This window comes from Stenella coeruleoalba (genome assembly GCF_951394435.1).
Source record: "Stenella coeruleoalba genome assembly, chromosome: 11".
Taxonomy (NCBI): Eukaryota; Metazoa; Chordata; class Mammalia; order Artiodactyla; family Delphinidae; genus Stenella; species Stenella coeruleoalba.
In genome coordinates this window covers 101,426,684-101,440,395 of record NC_137157.1, presented here as the reverse complement: position 1 = coordinate 101,440,395, position 13,712 = coordinate 101,426,684, and the positions used below count along the sequence as shown (strand labels likewise).

General features: G+C 44.7%; 1 protein-coding gene across 2 annotated transcripts in view; it reads right to left on the bottom strand.

Annotated features, from left to right (window-relative positions):
• Window positions 1-8,313, bottom strand: part of BCL2L13 (BCL2 like 13) — a 66,654-nt gene extending 58,341 nt beyond the window's left edge. For both annotated transcript variants that reach the window (XM_079937654.1, XM_079937655.1), the window contains exon 1: window positions 8,174-8,313. The gene's annotated coding sequence lies outside the window, so the exon portion shown is untranslated. The remainder of the gene's footprint in view (window positions 1-8,173) is intronic.
• Window positions 8,314-13,712: the final 5,399 nt, after the last annotated feature.

Sequence of the window (13,712 nt, the reverse complement as noted above, 5' to 3'; positions counted from 1 at the left end):
GGCACGACCCAGAGCAGGAACACAGGGAAGGAGAAGGGGACACAGGGAAAACTTGCAGATGCGTTTGAAGATCTGTGAACCAACTCAACGGCACTCACCAGGCAGCTGTACAGAACGTGGCGCTGCTCCTACTGCCCAAGTCACACAGTACAGCAAGAGCTGCTTGGGGGAGAGGATGACCAGTTCACTTGGGGGCGTACTGAGCTGTAGAATGCCCACAGCCGGCAAGGTGGAAATGAACAAAACGCTAGACGTACAGGCCTTCAACTCAGAACGAGGTCTGCACTGGAGATAGAAAGCTGTGGCCTGCGCAGAGGCGGGTCTACAGCATCACCTACGGAGAGTGGACGGACAGCAGCGACGTCCAAGGGGAGGAAGCGCCAAAGTTTCCAGGAGGTGGGAGAAGGGGTGGCTGGGTTTGAAAAAGCATATTCATGCTTGGAAAAGCAAACATTACCTACTGTTTTCAGATTATAAGGTATAGAAAATAAATCTGAGTAAACCTTCAATCTTCTTTGTATCACTGACTCTCAGTGAGAGGATGGGAGGGAAGAATCACATACCCCCCGCCCCAACCCCGAGCACCACCAGAAGAGGAGCCAGAGATTTTTATTTATCAAAGGGAAAAAGAGTTTTTAAAAAACATGTTGAGAAACACTGGTTTAATCTGAAAAAGAAACCCAATTAGAATTCAAGGCAAAACTACCATTTCAGGGCTGGCCAAAAAGATGAGAAGCTGGCAGAGGAGCCCGCTAAGGTCTGCAGTGGACAGGCAGAAAGGCATAAAGGGGACAGGAGGGTGTGCTCAGAGTCGGGGGAGGCGCTTCGGGAAGAAGGCAGTACAAACAACACACCAAAAAAAATGCAACGTCAAGATGATGTCCCCGACAGGATGGGCTAATCTGACTGGCAGGGCAACGGCAGAGGCCAGGGACGTGATGAGCGAATGGAGGACTTCCCTGGCGATGCAGTGGTTAAGAATCCGCTTGCCAATGCAGGGGACACGGGTTCGAGCCTGGTCTGGGAAGATCCCCCATGCACCACAACTACTGAGCCCGAGTTCTAGAGCCCGCAAGCCACAACTACTGAGCCCACGTGCCACAACTACTGAGCCCAAGCGCCTAGAGCCCGTGCTCCACAACAAGAGAAGCCACCTCAATGAGAAGCCCACGCACGGAAACAAAGAGTAGCCCTCGCTCGCCACAACTAGAGAAAGCCCGTGTGCAGCAACGAAGACCCAATGCAGCCAAAAAATAAAATATAAATTAATTAAAAATAAAAAGGAAGAAATGAGCAGAAAAGAAAAAAAAGAGTGAATGTAAAGTGAATCAGTAGAGAAAATGGGTTTTAGTCTATTCTTTCATGGTTTGAAGGGAAGACAAGAATGGAGGCTGGGGAGAGAGACAAAGGGTCTGAGAGTTCATTATTTTGTTTTGTTTTATATACAATGAAAGAGACTTAAGCACGTTTACATTCAGTGGAGAAGCCAATGAGATATAAATAGAGAGCAAGGAATAAATGATTAAGTTCCAAAAGAGAGGAGAAAAGAGCAAATCAGTAACAAAATTTAACGTATAAAAAGTCTCAGAATTTTTTGGTAACAGGAAAAAAGAAGTACTCATCTTCTGAATAATGCTTTATATTTTAAATATATTTTATATTTAAAAAAATTGATGTTCTAGAATTTGTTATAATCAAATTTCCTGTATTTATCCATGCACCCCAATGTTGGCTGCGTACTATTTAAAGTAGCCAAGACATGGAAACAACCTAAGTGTCCACTGATAGATGAATGGATAAAGAAGACGTGGTGGCGATAATGCCATCTGCAGCCACATGGATGGACCTAGAGATGATCACACTAAGCGAAGTAAGTCAGACAGTGAAAGACAGATACCATGTATCACTTACACGGGGAATCAAAAACAGGACACAAATGAACCCATCTACAAACAGAAACAGACTCATAAACATAGAAAACAGACTTGTGGCTGCCAAGGGTGAGGGACGTGGGGGAGGGATGGATTGGGAGCTTGGGGTTAGGAGATGCACACTATAATATCAAGGATGGATAAACAACAAGGTCCTACCGTAGAGCACAGGGAACTACATACAATTTCCTGTGATAAACCATAATGGAAAAGAATATGAAAAAGAATGTATATGTGTGTGTGTGTATATATATACGTATAACAATCACTTTGCTGTACAGCAGAAATTAACACAACATTGGGAATTCCTTGGCGGTCCAGTGGTTAGGACTCGGCGCTTTCACTGTCGTGGCCCAGGTTCAATCCCTGGGTTGGGGAATTAAGATCCCACAAGCCTCGCAGCCAAAAAAAAAAAAAAAAAAGAAAGAAAAAGAAATTTACGTAACATGTAAATCAACTATATTTCAATAAAACAAAATTTTAAAAAAATTTCTTGTATTTATCAAAAATCCGTATCTCTTAAGACACTTTTAGTTACACACCAACCCAGATGCTACAGACAAAGCACAGTTTACCAAGTATCCAAACTGGATTTTTAACCTAGTGCTCTTCAAACTTTCTTACAAATCCCTATCAACTAGCCATAAATACCATCTTTTTTTCCTTAAATTTTATTTATTTATTTATTTTGGCCATGTTGGGTCTTCATTGCTGCACACTGGTTTTCTCTAGTTGTGGCGAGCAGGGGCTACTCTTCATTGCAGTGGCTTCTCTTGTTGCGGAGCACAGGCTTCAGTAGGTGTGGCACGTGGGCTTAGTTGCTCCGTGGCATGTGGGATCTTCCCAGACCAGGGCTCGAAGCCGTGTCCCCTGCACTGGCAGGCGGATTGTTAACCACTGAGCCACCAGGGAAGCCCCATAAATGCCATTTTAATCATGGATTTCATAATTCTCCACTATAAAGTCCTCAGCTCTAGTACACGTTACTATCCATACGTCCACACAGTTGGTGACTGCTTCCCTGACACTCAACCATTCTCAAGGACTCACACTAATGGAGAAGCTGACCATACATACTTCCATCATTTAAGTTTAGTGCATGGTCTTTAGGCTTCAAATTTGTCTCTGACGTTCCAGTCATAAACAAACGAGACCCGCAGGATATAACATCCTTCCAACTCCTCTAACTTCACCTGAGCTGCCAGCTTATAGCAGCGAAGCAGCTCGTTCAGGCCTGTGTTTAGGTGATGGGGCAGGCAGACCTCAGAAACACTACTATGTGTCTACAACACAGGGAATATAGCCAGTATTTTATGATAGCTATAAATGAACTATAACCTTTAAAAACTGTGAATCACTATGTTGTACAACTGTAACATACAACATTGTACATCAACTATACTTCAATTAAAAATAAATAAACAGAAAGAAATGCTATCACAGGTCTCGTGCATTTGTATTAAATTACAATTTCTCAAAGGCACTGAGAAGATGCCAAGTGTGCACTCTGCAGCACTGCTGCAGGGTATTCTGGGGACAGAGGGCATCACTCCCTCTGCACACTCGGTGGTGACTAATTGCATACTGCACAAAGAGCTCTTGCATTTCTATAAGATACCATAAATAAATCGCCTCTGCACGAGACCTCTATTGCTGAAGCACTTTTCCACGTGTTGTCACAGTAATCCTGCACACCAGAAGGAAAAGATAACAGTCTCAACTTTATTGATGGACAAACAAGAATAGACAATTTATTTGCCCAAAATCGTAACAGCTAGTTAACAGTGCAACCACCTGGTTGAGTACATCCTCTTCCGCTCCGAACTCTTAGGCCTTAACTGTATTCATTCAATACACATCTCCTGCAAGCCAGGCAACGTGCTGGGTGAGAGGAACACAGAGGTGGAAACACTAACACTAATGATAACAGGAAAAAATGGTAGAAAAACAAGGCAATTTCCCAAATATCAGACACCCACAATACCAAAAGAAGCAAATTTGTCAATTTTCAGAACGGGACAGGGGGGCAAAAAGGAAAAAGACAGGTTAAAGAAAAAGTAAATATGATCTGAGACCATCACCCAGAGCTTTCCTGGAAGCAGGGGACCAGGCTCAGGTCCACCCCACTACTTACTCACCAACCAGAGGACATTTCATGCCTAAGACAGCTCAAGCTTCCTTTTAAATGATGAAAAAGACATAGCTACTTTTACTCTTTAAATTTTATCTAGAACCCTACAGAATTCAAATTAGGTATAAGTGTTCTTGGTATCAAGAAGTGATTAAATACAAGAGTGATCTTCAATATAAAAACTCCTGCTTTTTACACAATTCTAACAACCTACTGAATACAGCTGTGTTACCCAGCTGTTTCTTTCTCTGCCTTACACCTTTAATTTGCTCTTCTCTCAAGTTACAGGTAGCTGTCAGCCAGATGGACAGCCTGAGGAAGCTCTGGGTAACTTAATCCTGTGTTTATACATCCATTTGGTGGCATTTCCGAAACATCCATGATCCTTCAGTAACAAATGTAATATCCACAATCTTACAATAAATCGTCTTTTTTTAAAACCAGATTTCTATTCTGAGTACCAGTGCAAATCCCAGGATGTTAATAGATAGTACTGTGGGAATTAGGCACATTTTATGAACGGTAACCAGAAGGTATACAGCAACTATTAAATTCTACTTTAAATTCTTATGAAAAGCAAATCTGCAGCAACATGAGTTTTTTGTAGTTGTTTCCCAACCTTGTCTGATCATAATCATCTTGGAGGCTATTAAAAACAAATTTCTAGGGCTTCCCTGGTGGCGCAGTGGTTGGGAGTCCGCCTGCCGATGCAGGGGACACGGGTTCGTGCCCCGGTCAGGGAGGATCCCACATGCCGCGGAGCGGCTGGGCCCGGGAGCCATGGCCGCTGAGCCTGCGCCTCCGGAGCCTGTGCTCCGCAACGGGAGAGGCCACAGCAGTGAGAGGCCCGCATACCGCAAAAAAAACAAAAAAACAAATTTCTAGCACCCACATCAGAAATACTAACTTAGAATATCATACCTATATTCTATTTCTTAACCCCATAGAACCACAGCAGAAAAATATTACAATCTAACATGATGTAATTATTTCAAGAAGCTTTGTATTTAGACTATCTCCTCCCACTAAAATAAAATTGTAATAAGATTGTTAAATACTGCAATAATGTGCAGTTGAGTAGATATACAATCCCAGTTTACAAAGAGAAAAGTGAAAATCCACAGACAATTCAGTCACAAATGAAAACTCTGGAGTTTTAAGCACGGACAAAGTTTTTGATTCCCCGATCCCAGTCTCCAGACCCACTGGTGGTTTTAGCAAAGAATTTTTAAGCTCCACGAAGTAGCATGAAGTCCAATGACTTTTTTTCTTCAATCTGTACTTTATTAGGTATCATACAATTCTAGGACTTTCTGCAAAAGAAAAGTTACATAATCCTAATTAAAATTGTGAAACTGCAAAAATTTCACTGGGTCCAACTGAGAAATGCAACTAAGCATTTGAAAACTCAGCAGACACTAACTATTTCAGTGTCCACTGTCCCTTTCCAACTGGAACGTGCCTAACTGAAGACGCCAGTTCAATCCTGTGCTAAGGGCCGTCCAAAAATGTTTCCACTCAGCAGCTGGCACTCCAACATAATGTACTTAAAGAGAAATGCCTCACTCTCACTCTCCCCACAAACACATAGTCAGGCTTCCCATATACGAGTAGATAACGCACATAAAAGGGAAACATGAAAGTCAATTTCTCTGTTCCACTCCTACGTATGTGCCACAGAGAAATGAAAACACATTGTCTATGCAAAAACGTTCACATGAATGGTCACAGCAGCATTACGTATAACAGCCAAACAGTGGAAGTAACTGCCCATCAACTGATGAATTTTAAAAACATAGTCTATTCATACAATGCAACATTATGTGGCCATAAAAAGGAAAGAAATGCCACTACCTGCTACAACATGGAGGTAAAAGCCAGTCACAAAAGACCACATATTGTATAATTCTGTTCATATGAAATATCCAGAACTGGGGGATCTACAGAGAAGTAAAACAGTGGCTGCCTAGGTGGGGAAGTGTGGGAATAAAGAATGACTGCTAATGAGTACAAGGTTTCTTTCGGGAATGAAAACTGCAGTGATAGGTGCACACTCTGTGACTACACATGTGAACAACTTAATGGTATCTCAATAAAACACTACTATAAAAAAAATCAGCAACTCTGAAAATAGCCCCCTTCCTTCAACCCTGTTAACATATATTAATTAAGAACTCTTGGGCTTCCCTGGTGGCGCAGTGCTTAAGCATCGCCTGCCAATGCAGGGGACACGGGTTCGAGCCCTGGTCCAGGAAGATCCCACATGCCGCGGAGCAACTAAGCCCGTGAGCCACAACTACTGAGCCTGCACTCTAGAGCCCACGAGCCACAACTACTGAGCCCGCGTGCCTAGAGCCCGTGCTCCGCAAGAGAAGCCACCGCAATGAGAAGCCCGCGCACCCCAACGAAGAGTAGCCCCTGCTCGCCGCAACTAGAGAAAGCCCGCATGCAGCAACGAAGACCCAATACAGCCATAAATTAATTAATTTAAAAAAAAAAAAAAAAACTCTTGGGGGGGGACTTCCCTGGTGTCGCAGTGGTTAAGACTGCTCCCATTGCAGGGTGCCTGGTTCCATCCCTGGTCGGGGAACTAGATCCCGCATGCATGCTGCAACTAAGAAGTCCACGTGCCGCAACTAAGACTTGGCACACCTTAAACAGACAAATAAATAAATATGTTAAAAAAAAAAAAAAAGAACTCTTGGGAATTCCCTGGCGGTCCAGTGGTTAAGACTGTGCTTCCATGGCAGGGGGCGGGGGTTCCATTCCTGGTCCGGGAACAAAGATCCCGCATGCTGCGCAAAGCGGCCAAAACAAAAAATAACTCTTGGTGACCACTTATTTGGAATAAGATATGCATCAAAATCAAGTTTGAAAAAACTATGATTAAAAAGCAGGATGGTGGTACTGTGATTGGTTAAAACTGCTGCTTTGTATGTCTAAAATGTTTCATTAAGAGAAACATGTTCTTAAAACAATACTTATTGTTGCAAATCACTTGTCCTAAAAGCTGAGCAAGATAGGTAGTAAATATTGACTAACTGACGGGCTAACAAGCACCTTTTCTCTACAAAACGCCTTGGACTCAACCGTCTGTATCCCTCAACCGAACTCAATTACTGGGGTACGGTCCTCCGTAAGAAAATCCATCCTTTGGAAAAAAAAAAAATACTGAGAATGGTACTTGACCAATCAGAGTAAAAGAATTTTCAAAGTCCCTAACGGCCTATTATCAAACGAAGAATATTCCATAGTGGTTTAAAGATTTTCAATTTACAGTGTACATTTATTTATCCCGCGATGTACGTGAGGTATAAGCAGTTCACCACCTACACGAACACTTGCTTAATTTTCTGGGAGACTGAAGACAAGAAGGTACTAGAAGGGTGTGGCAACTCATCCAAGGTCACACAAGTCAGGGCAGAGACCAGCATTCTGGTTTACACCAAACCTCCCGGGGAAATCGCACTGACAGTTTCGCTGGAGGACTTGCTTGTTTTGCCCCACGTCGCAAAGAAACAGGGGAGAGGGGAGACCGTCAGTTTCGTTAAGAACTTGTACAGAAACCGGGCGCTGGCTGCACGGGTAACCGCGCGCTCGTGCGGGCATCGGGCCGACTCCGCAGGGCGGCGGCCAGGGCCCAAGACAGCGGGCCCGAGGCCCCGGCTCCCAGCGGGGAAGCCCCATCTCGGAAAGTCCCGGCACGAAGGAGAGACACTCGGGGTCGGCCTGGGATGGTGGAAGAAAGACCAAAGGAAGAAACGACCTAGCGCGAACCGTGCCTCCTCTAAGGGTGGCAAAAACGAACACGTGAAATAATAGCAACAGCAATGACAGCGGCGTCGGAGCCGCCGGGAGGGGCACCGGGAACCTTGGGTTGAAGCCGCGGCGCGGCCGGCTGGCGGGGACCTAGGCCGCGAGCCCCGCGCACGCACCCCTCGCCCGAGGCCCACGCCCGCCGACCCGTGCCCGGACGCGTCTGAGGGGCAGCGGAACGGCCCCGCGCCCTCAGCCTCTCACTGCCCCCCATCTCCCGCGTCGGCCTCGGGACGCCTCGGGCGAAGCTGGGAAAGGGCCCGGCGAGGCCTGCCCGCAACCCCGCTCCCCTCACCTGGTCCAGGCCCGTGTCCCCGAAGAGGTGAAAACGCGGCGGCGGCGGCGGCTCCGCACAGGATCCCACAGCGGCGGTGGCGGTGGCGGTGGCGGCGGCGGCTCCGACCCGCGGTCCTAATCTACCGCCGCCGCCATGTTGGCGGGTGAGGTCACCCGGCGTGCTTCCGTCAGCGCCGGCGTCGGGGCGGGGAGCCGGGCGCGCCGCCAGGGCGGATCCGCCTTTCCAAGAGGAAGCCCGGACCACGGAGTCCTGGAGGCCTCTTGGCGCAGGTGTGAGCCGGAAGAGCCGCTCTCTCCCGGCCTGCTCGCCTCTTGGGGAGCAGCTCTATGGTTCCGGGCGGCGGCGGCCGGGGACCGCTGGGAAAGAGGCGGACTCGGACGGGCCCACCGTCGTGGGTGCGGAGGCTGGCGACGCTCGCCGGAGGAGCTGTAGGCGAGCCGGCTGACCGAGCGTGGAGTCCCGGGAGCTGCGGCGCCGGAGCGCCGGGTGGGGGGCTGGGCCTTGAGGGTACGGAGCGGGCGGGGGAGCGGGGCGCCGTAGCGCAGCGAGGAAGGAACGCATCTGCAGCTGCCACTGGGAGGCGGGGCGGTGTCTCCACCGCGCCCTGGAGGAGCCACTGTGTCCGGGCGCCTGACATGGTCGGGCGGAGGAGCTGAAGGCTGCCTGAGGACAAAAGGCCGATGGGCAGTGCCTGCTAGTGGGGTCAAGGGTTCTTTCTGGGGTGACGAAGATGTTCTCAGGGTGATTGTGCTGGTGGTTGCGCAGCTTTGTGAATACACTCACTTGAAGCCATTTAATTATACTCCGTTGTACATTTCAAAAAGGTGAATATCTCAATACAGCCGTGAAAAAAGAAGTGATAAAAACCTGAACTGATAATGAGGGTGGGTGGCGGAATCCGAAAGAAGGTTGGAGCTCCGAGGCTTTGGGCCCGAGTGACTGAGAACTCGGGTGGTGCTGTTCATAGTGAAATCGGACAGATTTGCCAAGGAGAGACTTAGTGAGCTAAGAAAACTATCAATAGTTCCCTAATAGTACCTATTAACCAGGCCATATTAAATCCCCCCGATTCTCCAAGTAATGGCTCTTATAGTTTTTTTTAACATCTTTATTGGAGTATAATTGCTTCACAATGGTGTGTTAGTTTCTGCTGTATAACAAAGTGAATCAGCTATACGTATACATATATCCCCATATCCCCTCCCTCTTGTCTCCCCCCTCCCACCCTCCCCTCTAGGTGGTCACAAAGCACCGAGCTGATCTCCCAGTGCTGCGAAGCTGCTTCCCACTAGCTATCTGTTTTACATTTGGTAGTGTATATATGTCAATGTTACTCTCTCACGTCGTCCCAGCTTACCCTTCCCCCTCCCCGTGTCCTCAAGTCCATTCTCTATGTCTGCGTCTTTGTTCCCGTCCTGCCCCTGGGTTCATCAGAACCTTTTTTTTTTAGATTCCATATAGTTTTTGATTTAAACCAGGATCATGCATTGCATTTGGTTGTTAAATCTTTTAACAGTCTTCTAGTCTTAATTTTTAAAAAGTTGACTTTTTGAATTATACAATGGAAATTAGCAATAAAAGAGAAGCTGACCGTTGTTACATGTGACCATATGGATTAATCTCAAAAGCGTTGAGTCAAAGAAGCCAGACATAAAAATGTACCTACTGTGTGGTTTATATGAATTTCAGGAACAGGCAAAATTAATCAATGGTTATAGAAATCAGCACTGTCGACTGGGAGTGTGGGATTGACTAGAAAAGAGCTTTCTCTCTAGGGTGATGGAATTAGTCTATTGTGGTGATCACACAGGTGTCGGAACTCATCTAATTGTACTTTGTAGGTCTATGCAGTTCATTGTATGTAAATTCCAAAAAAAAAAAGTCATACGGAATAATTCTGTGTAGTTAGGTTGCCAATTTGATATATATATATGGTTAAGTAAATTTCAGATTGCTTTCAGTTTTAGGGTTTGCTTTTTCCCCCTTTTTTAATTTTTTGAATAAATACCACAAGGATAGCATATGGCCCAATGGAACAGAATAGAAACTTCAGAATGGTCCACTGATTTTCAACAGAGACAATTCAATGAGGAAAGAGATAGTCTCTTCAGCAAATGGTGTAAAATATATAATGCTTTTACAAAACTTAATCACAAGCAGTTCGTGGGTTTTGGGGTTTGTTTTTTTTTTTCTGACGGATCTTATGAGTGACACAGAGACCTAGACTGTAGCCTAATGTGATAATAAAATCTAAACTCTAGATTCCACTCATTCTCATTCATCAGTTATTGAATGCCTACTATGTATGTACCGGGCAGTATGCTGGATGCCGGCAAAAACCATGACGTCCCTCTTGTGAAGCTGACATTTTCGTTGGAAAACCAGATAAGAACATAGAAATGAAACGAAAAAAAACAAAGTAGTTTAAAATTGTGGCATGTCCTGAAGTAAACAAACAAGGGACAAGAGTAGAAGATTAAGGTGACAGGGTGTTGATGCAAACCTCTCTCCAAGGAGGGGATATTTTAAGTTGAGACCTAAAGACTGAAGAACAACCCAAGGGGCAAGTGCAGGAAAAGATCTCAGGCAAAAAGCTAGAGAACAAACCAGTAAAGCTTGGAGCTGGTGAGAAAGGGAGGAGTGATGAGGTCAATGGGCAGGGCCAGCTCCTCCAGAGCACACAGGAGCCACCAGGGGTTACAAATTAGGGAGTGATTAGAGACCAGCGAGGTTTTAAATTACTTTCTGCTGTGCGGAAAACTGGTTGGAAAAGGCTAAAAAGTGCAAAGCACGTAAGGTAGACTTCCACTGCTTTCTGCCACCATTTGTCTTTTCTTTTAAAAATTAATTCCTCAACATTCAAAGACATGCTTTTCATCTACCTCCAGTTTCTGCACTCCCCAGCAGACAAACTGAAGCCTTACCTTATCTATTCTAGTGACTCAGTTTCCAAATAAACCACAGACTGAGGCCTTAGCTTGGGAGCAGGTAAATCCAGGAGCACGCAAACCTTCTCTTAAGTGACTAACCTGAAAGGAATTTAGGTCGGCAGTTTTGGTGACACCGTAGTCAACAGGCTTATCTGGGAGTGGGATTTTCGGAATTTCTCTGAAAAGCTGTTTTAGTAAAACTTCTTCACAAGACCTAAGCTAGTATAGGAGGAAATTGGATTTGGAAAACTACTAACTAGTTAATCTTTGCATGGGCTCATGATAACTTTTTCAGTTGTGCTTCACTCTGTGAAGCTTACCACGTTCTTACCAGATAGCACCTGGCCTGTTCCTCGGTGAGTCAGCAGAATACTGCAGAAAGCAGTTGTAAGAGCGCTGGCATGGGGGAGAGGGAAGCAGCACAAAAGGCGATGTTAAGTGTGCCTGTAACACTCTTGTATTTAAAAAATGAAGTCCTAAGGCAGATGTGACAAATGTTCATTGTCAACTCTGGGTGGTGGTACATGGTACATAGACATTTGAATTCTTTGTACTTTGCTGTATTTTTTAATGTCTGAAAATAATGATAAATCATAAAAATCAGCACTGTTTTCCAAAGAAGCGGAAGCACATTGATCTCTGGATAGTATCACATCTCTTCCAGACATTGTTTTCATAAGTGATTAGACATGTATTAGATTGAGGCTCCCAGTCTTCAGCCTCAGATATTTGCAGAACATTGTAAAAATAAACAGGAGGAGGACTTCCCTGGTGGTCCAGTGGTTAAGAGTCCACGCTTCCACTGCAGGGGGCATGGGTTTGATCCCTGGTGGGGGAAATTCTGCATGCTGTACGGTGCAGCCAAAAATAAATAAACGGGAGGAAGGACTGTAATCCAAACGAGTGAATACCACCTCATCCTGACCTAGCTTGCTGGAGGCATGCATATGCCTGTCTTCTGGGATGATGAATGAAATCATTAGTGCAAAAACTAGTTAGATGAGAGAAACAAGCCTACCATCTGGTTCAGTTGATTAGACTACCGATCAAATTGCGATCAAATGCATGGATTTCTGTCGCCCTGTTAGGTTTACTGTTTTGTGGCTGAACCCTTCCCTTATCCAACACCACCACTTTTCTCAAATACGTGTACCAACTTGTCATACGCTACAAAGAACAGTGTCCACTAGCACAGCTGGACAATAATTTGGCATCTGTATTAAGAGCTTTAAAAATGGGTGTGCCATTCCCATTAAAAGGACATGCAATGCACTGAGGACACGATATCACACATGTACTTCTCCTGTAATGCAGCACCTGAATGTAATTATGAGGAAACTATCAGATGAAACCCAATTGAGGGACTTTCTACAACTGGCCAATTCAAATGACTAGTACTCTTTAGAAACGTCAGTATCAGGAAAGACAAAGTTTGAGGAACTATTCCGTATTAAAGGAGACTAAAAAGACAAGGTAATTAATACAATAGGTGATGTTGGATTGGATCCTGGATCAGAAAAGAAAATATTGCTACGAGGAATACTAATGGAACATATGGCAAAATTTGAATATGGACTTACTAAATTTCCTGAATTTGACGATATACACCCTTAGTCTTATGAAACACACACTGAACTATTTATTGACTCATGCAATTTTATATATATATACATATGAAAGTGATAAAGCAAATATAGCAAAATATTAATAGTTGGTGAATCTAGGTGATGGGAGTTTATTGCACTATTCTTACAACTTATATTTGAAATTCAAAATAAAAAGCTAGTAATAAAAATGTGTGTACCCTTTGGCCCATAATTCTATTATTAGGAATCTATCCTAAAAATAAGTTTTCAAAGTATTTTGTCTTTATAAAACGTGGGCTCGAATTTCTCCCTTAATTTTCTGAATAATTTTCTGTAAATGGATCCTGGTAATGATGTTGAAAAATTCACATGCTCATTCAGAATTACAAATAAATTCTGTAGGTAGTCCACCCTAAAGAACGTGGAGCATACCTCCTCACTCCTTAAGTGTGGGCTGCACATAGTACATCTTTCCAAAGAGTAAAGTATGGAAAGGGGAAAAAAAGAGTAACTTTACAGTGGAGAAACCTGACAAGCACTGCTTCAGCCAAGTGATCACGGTCAACAGCAACAGTCAGAAACCAGGCTGACAGCATGAACCCTTGATGTGATGAAAATGGCTTTCCCTCCCCAAAACCCACAACCCCTGACCAATTATGTGAAGATCCCCAGAGGTGCATCAATATACCTAACAGTATCCCTCAAACTGTCAAGGTCAACAAAGAGGGAAGTTTGAGCAACTGTCACCCCCAAGAACTTACGAGACACGTCAACTAAATGAAAGGTGGTAACCGGGCTGGGGTCCTGTAACAGGAAAAGGGCATCAGGGGTGTCACTGAGCAGGACCCTGTGAGGCATTCCCAGAATAGACCCTCACCCACGTCTTCCGCCTGCCCTTTATCTGCAGAAAAACTTCAGTCAAGGAATACATTTAATCAGACAAGTGGGAAAATGCAGAAAGGCAAACAGTCAAGCAAGCCAAAATAATAATACGTTAGTCATTACACAGTCAGAACCTTT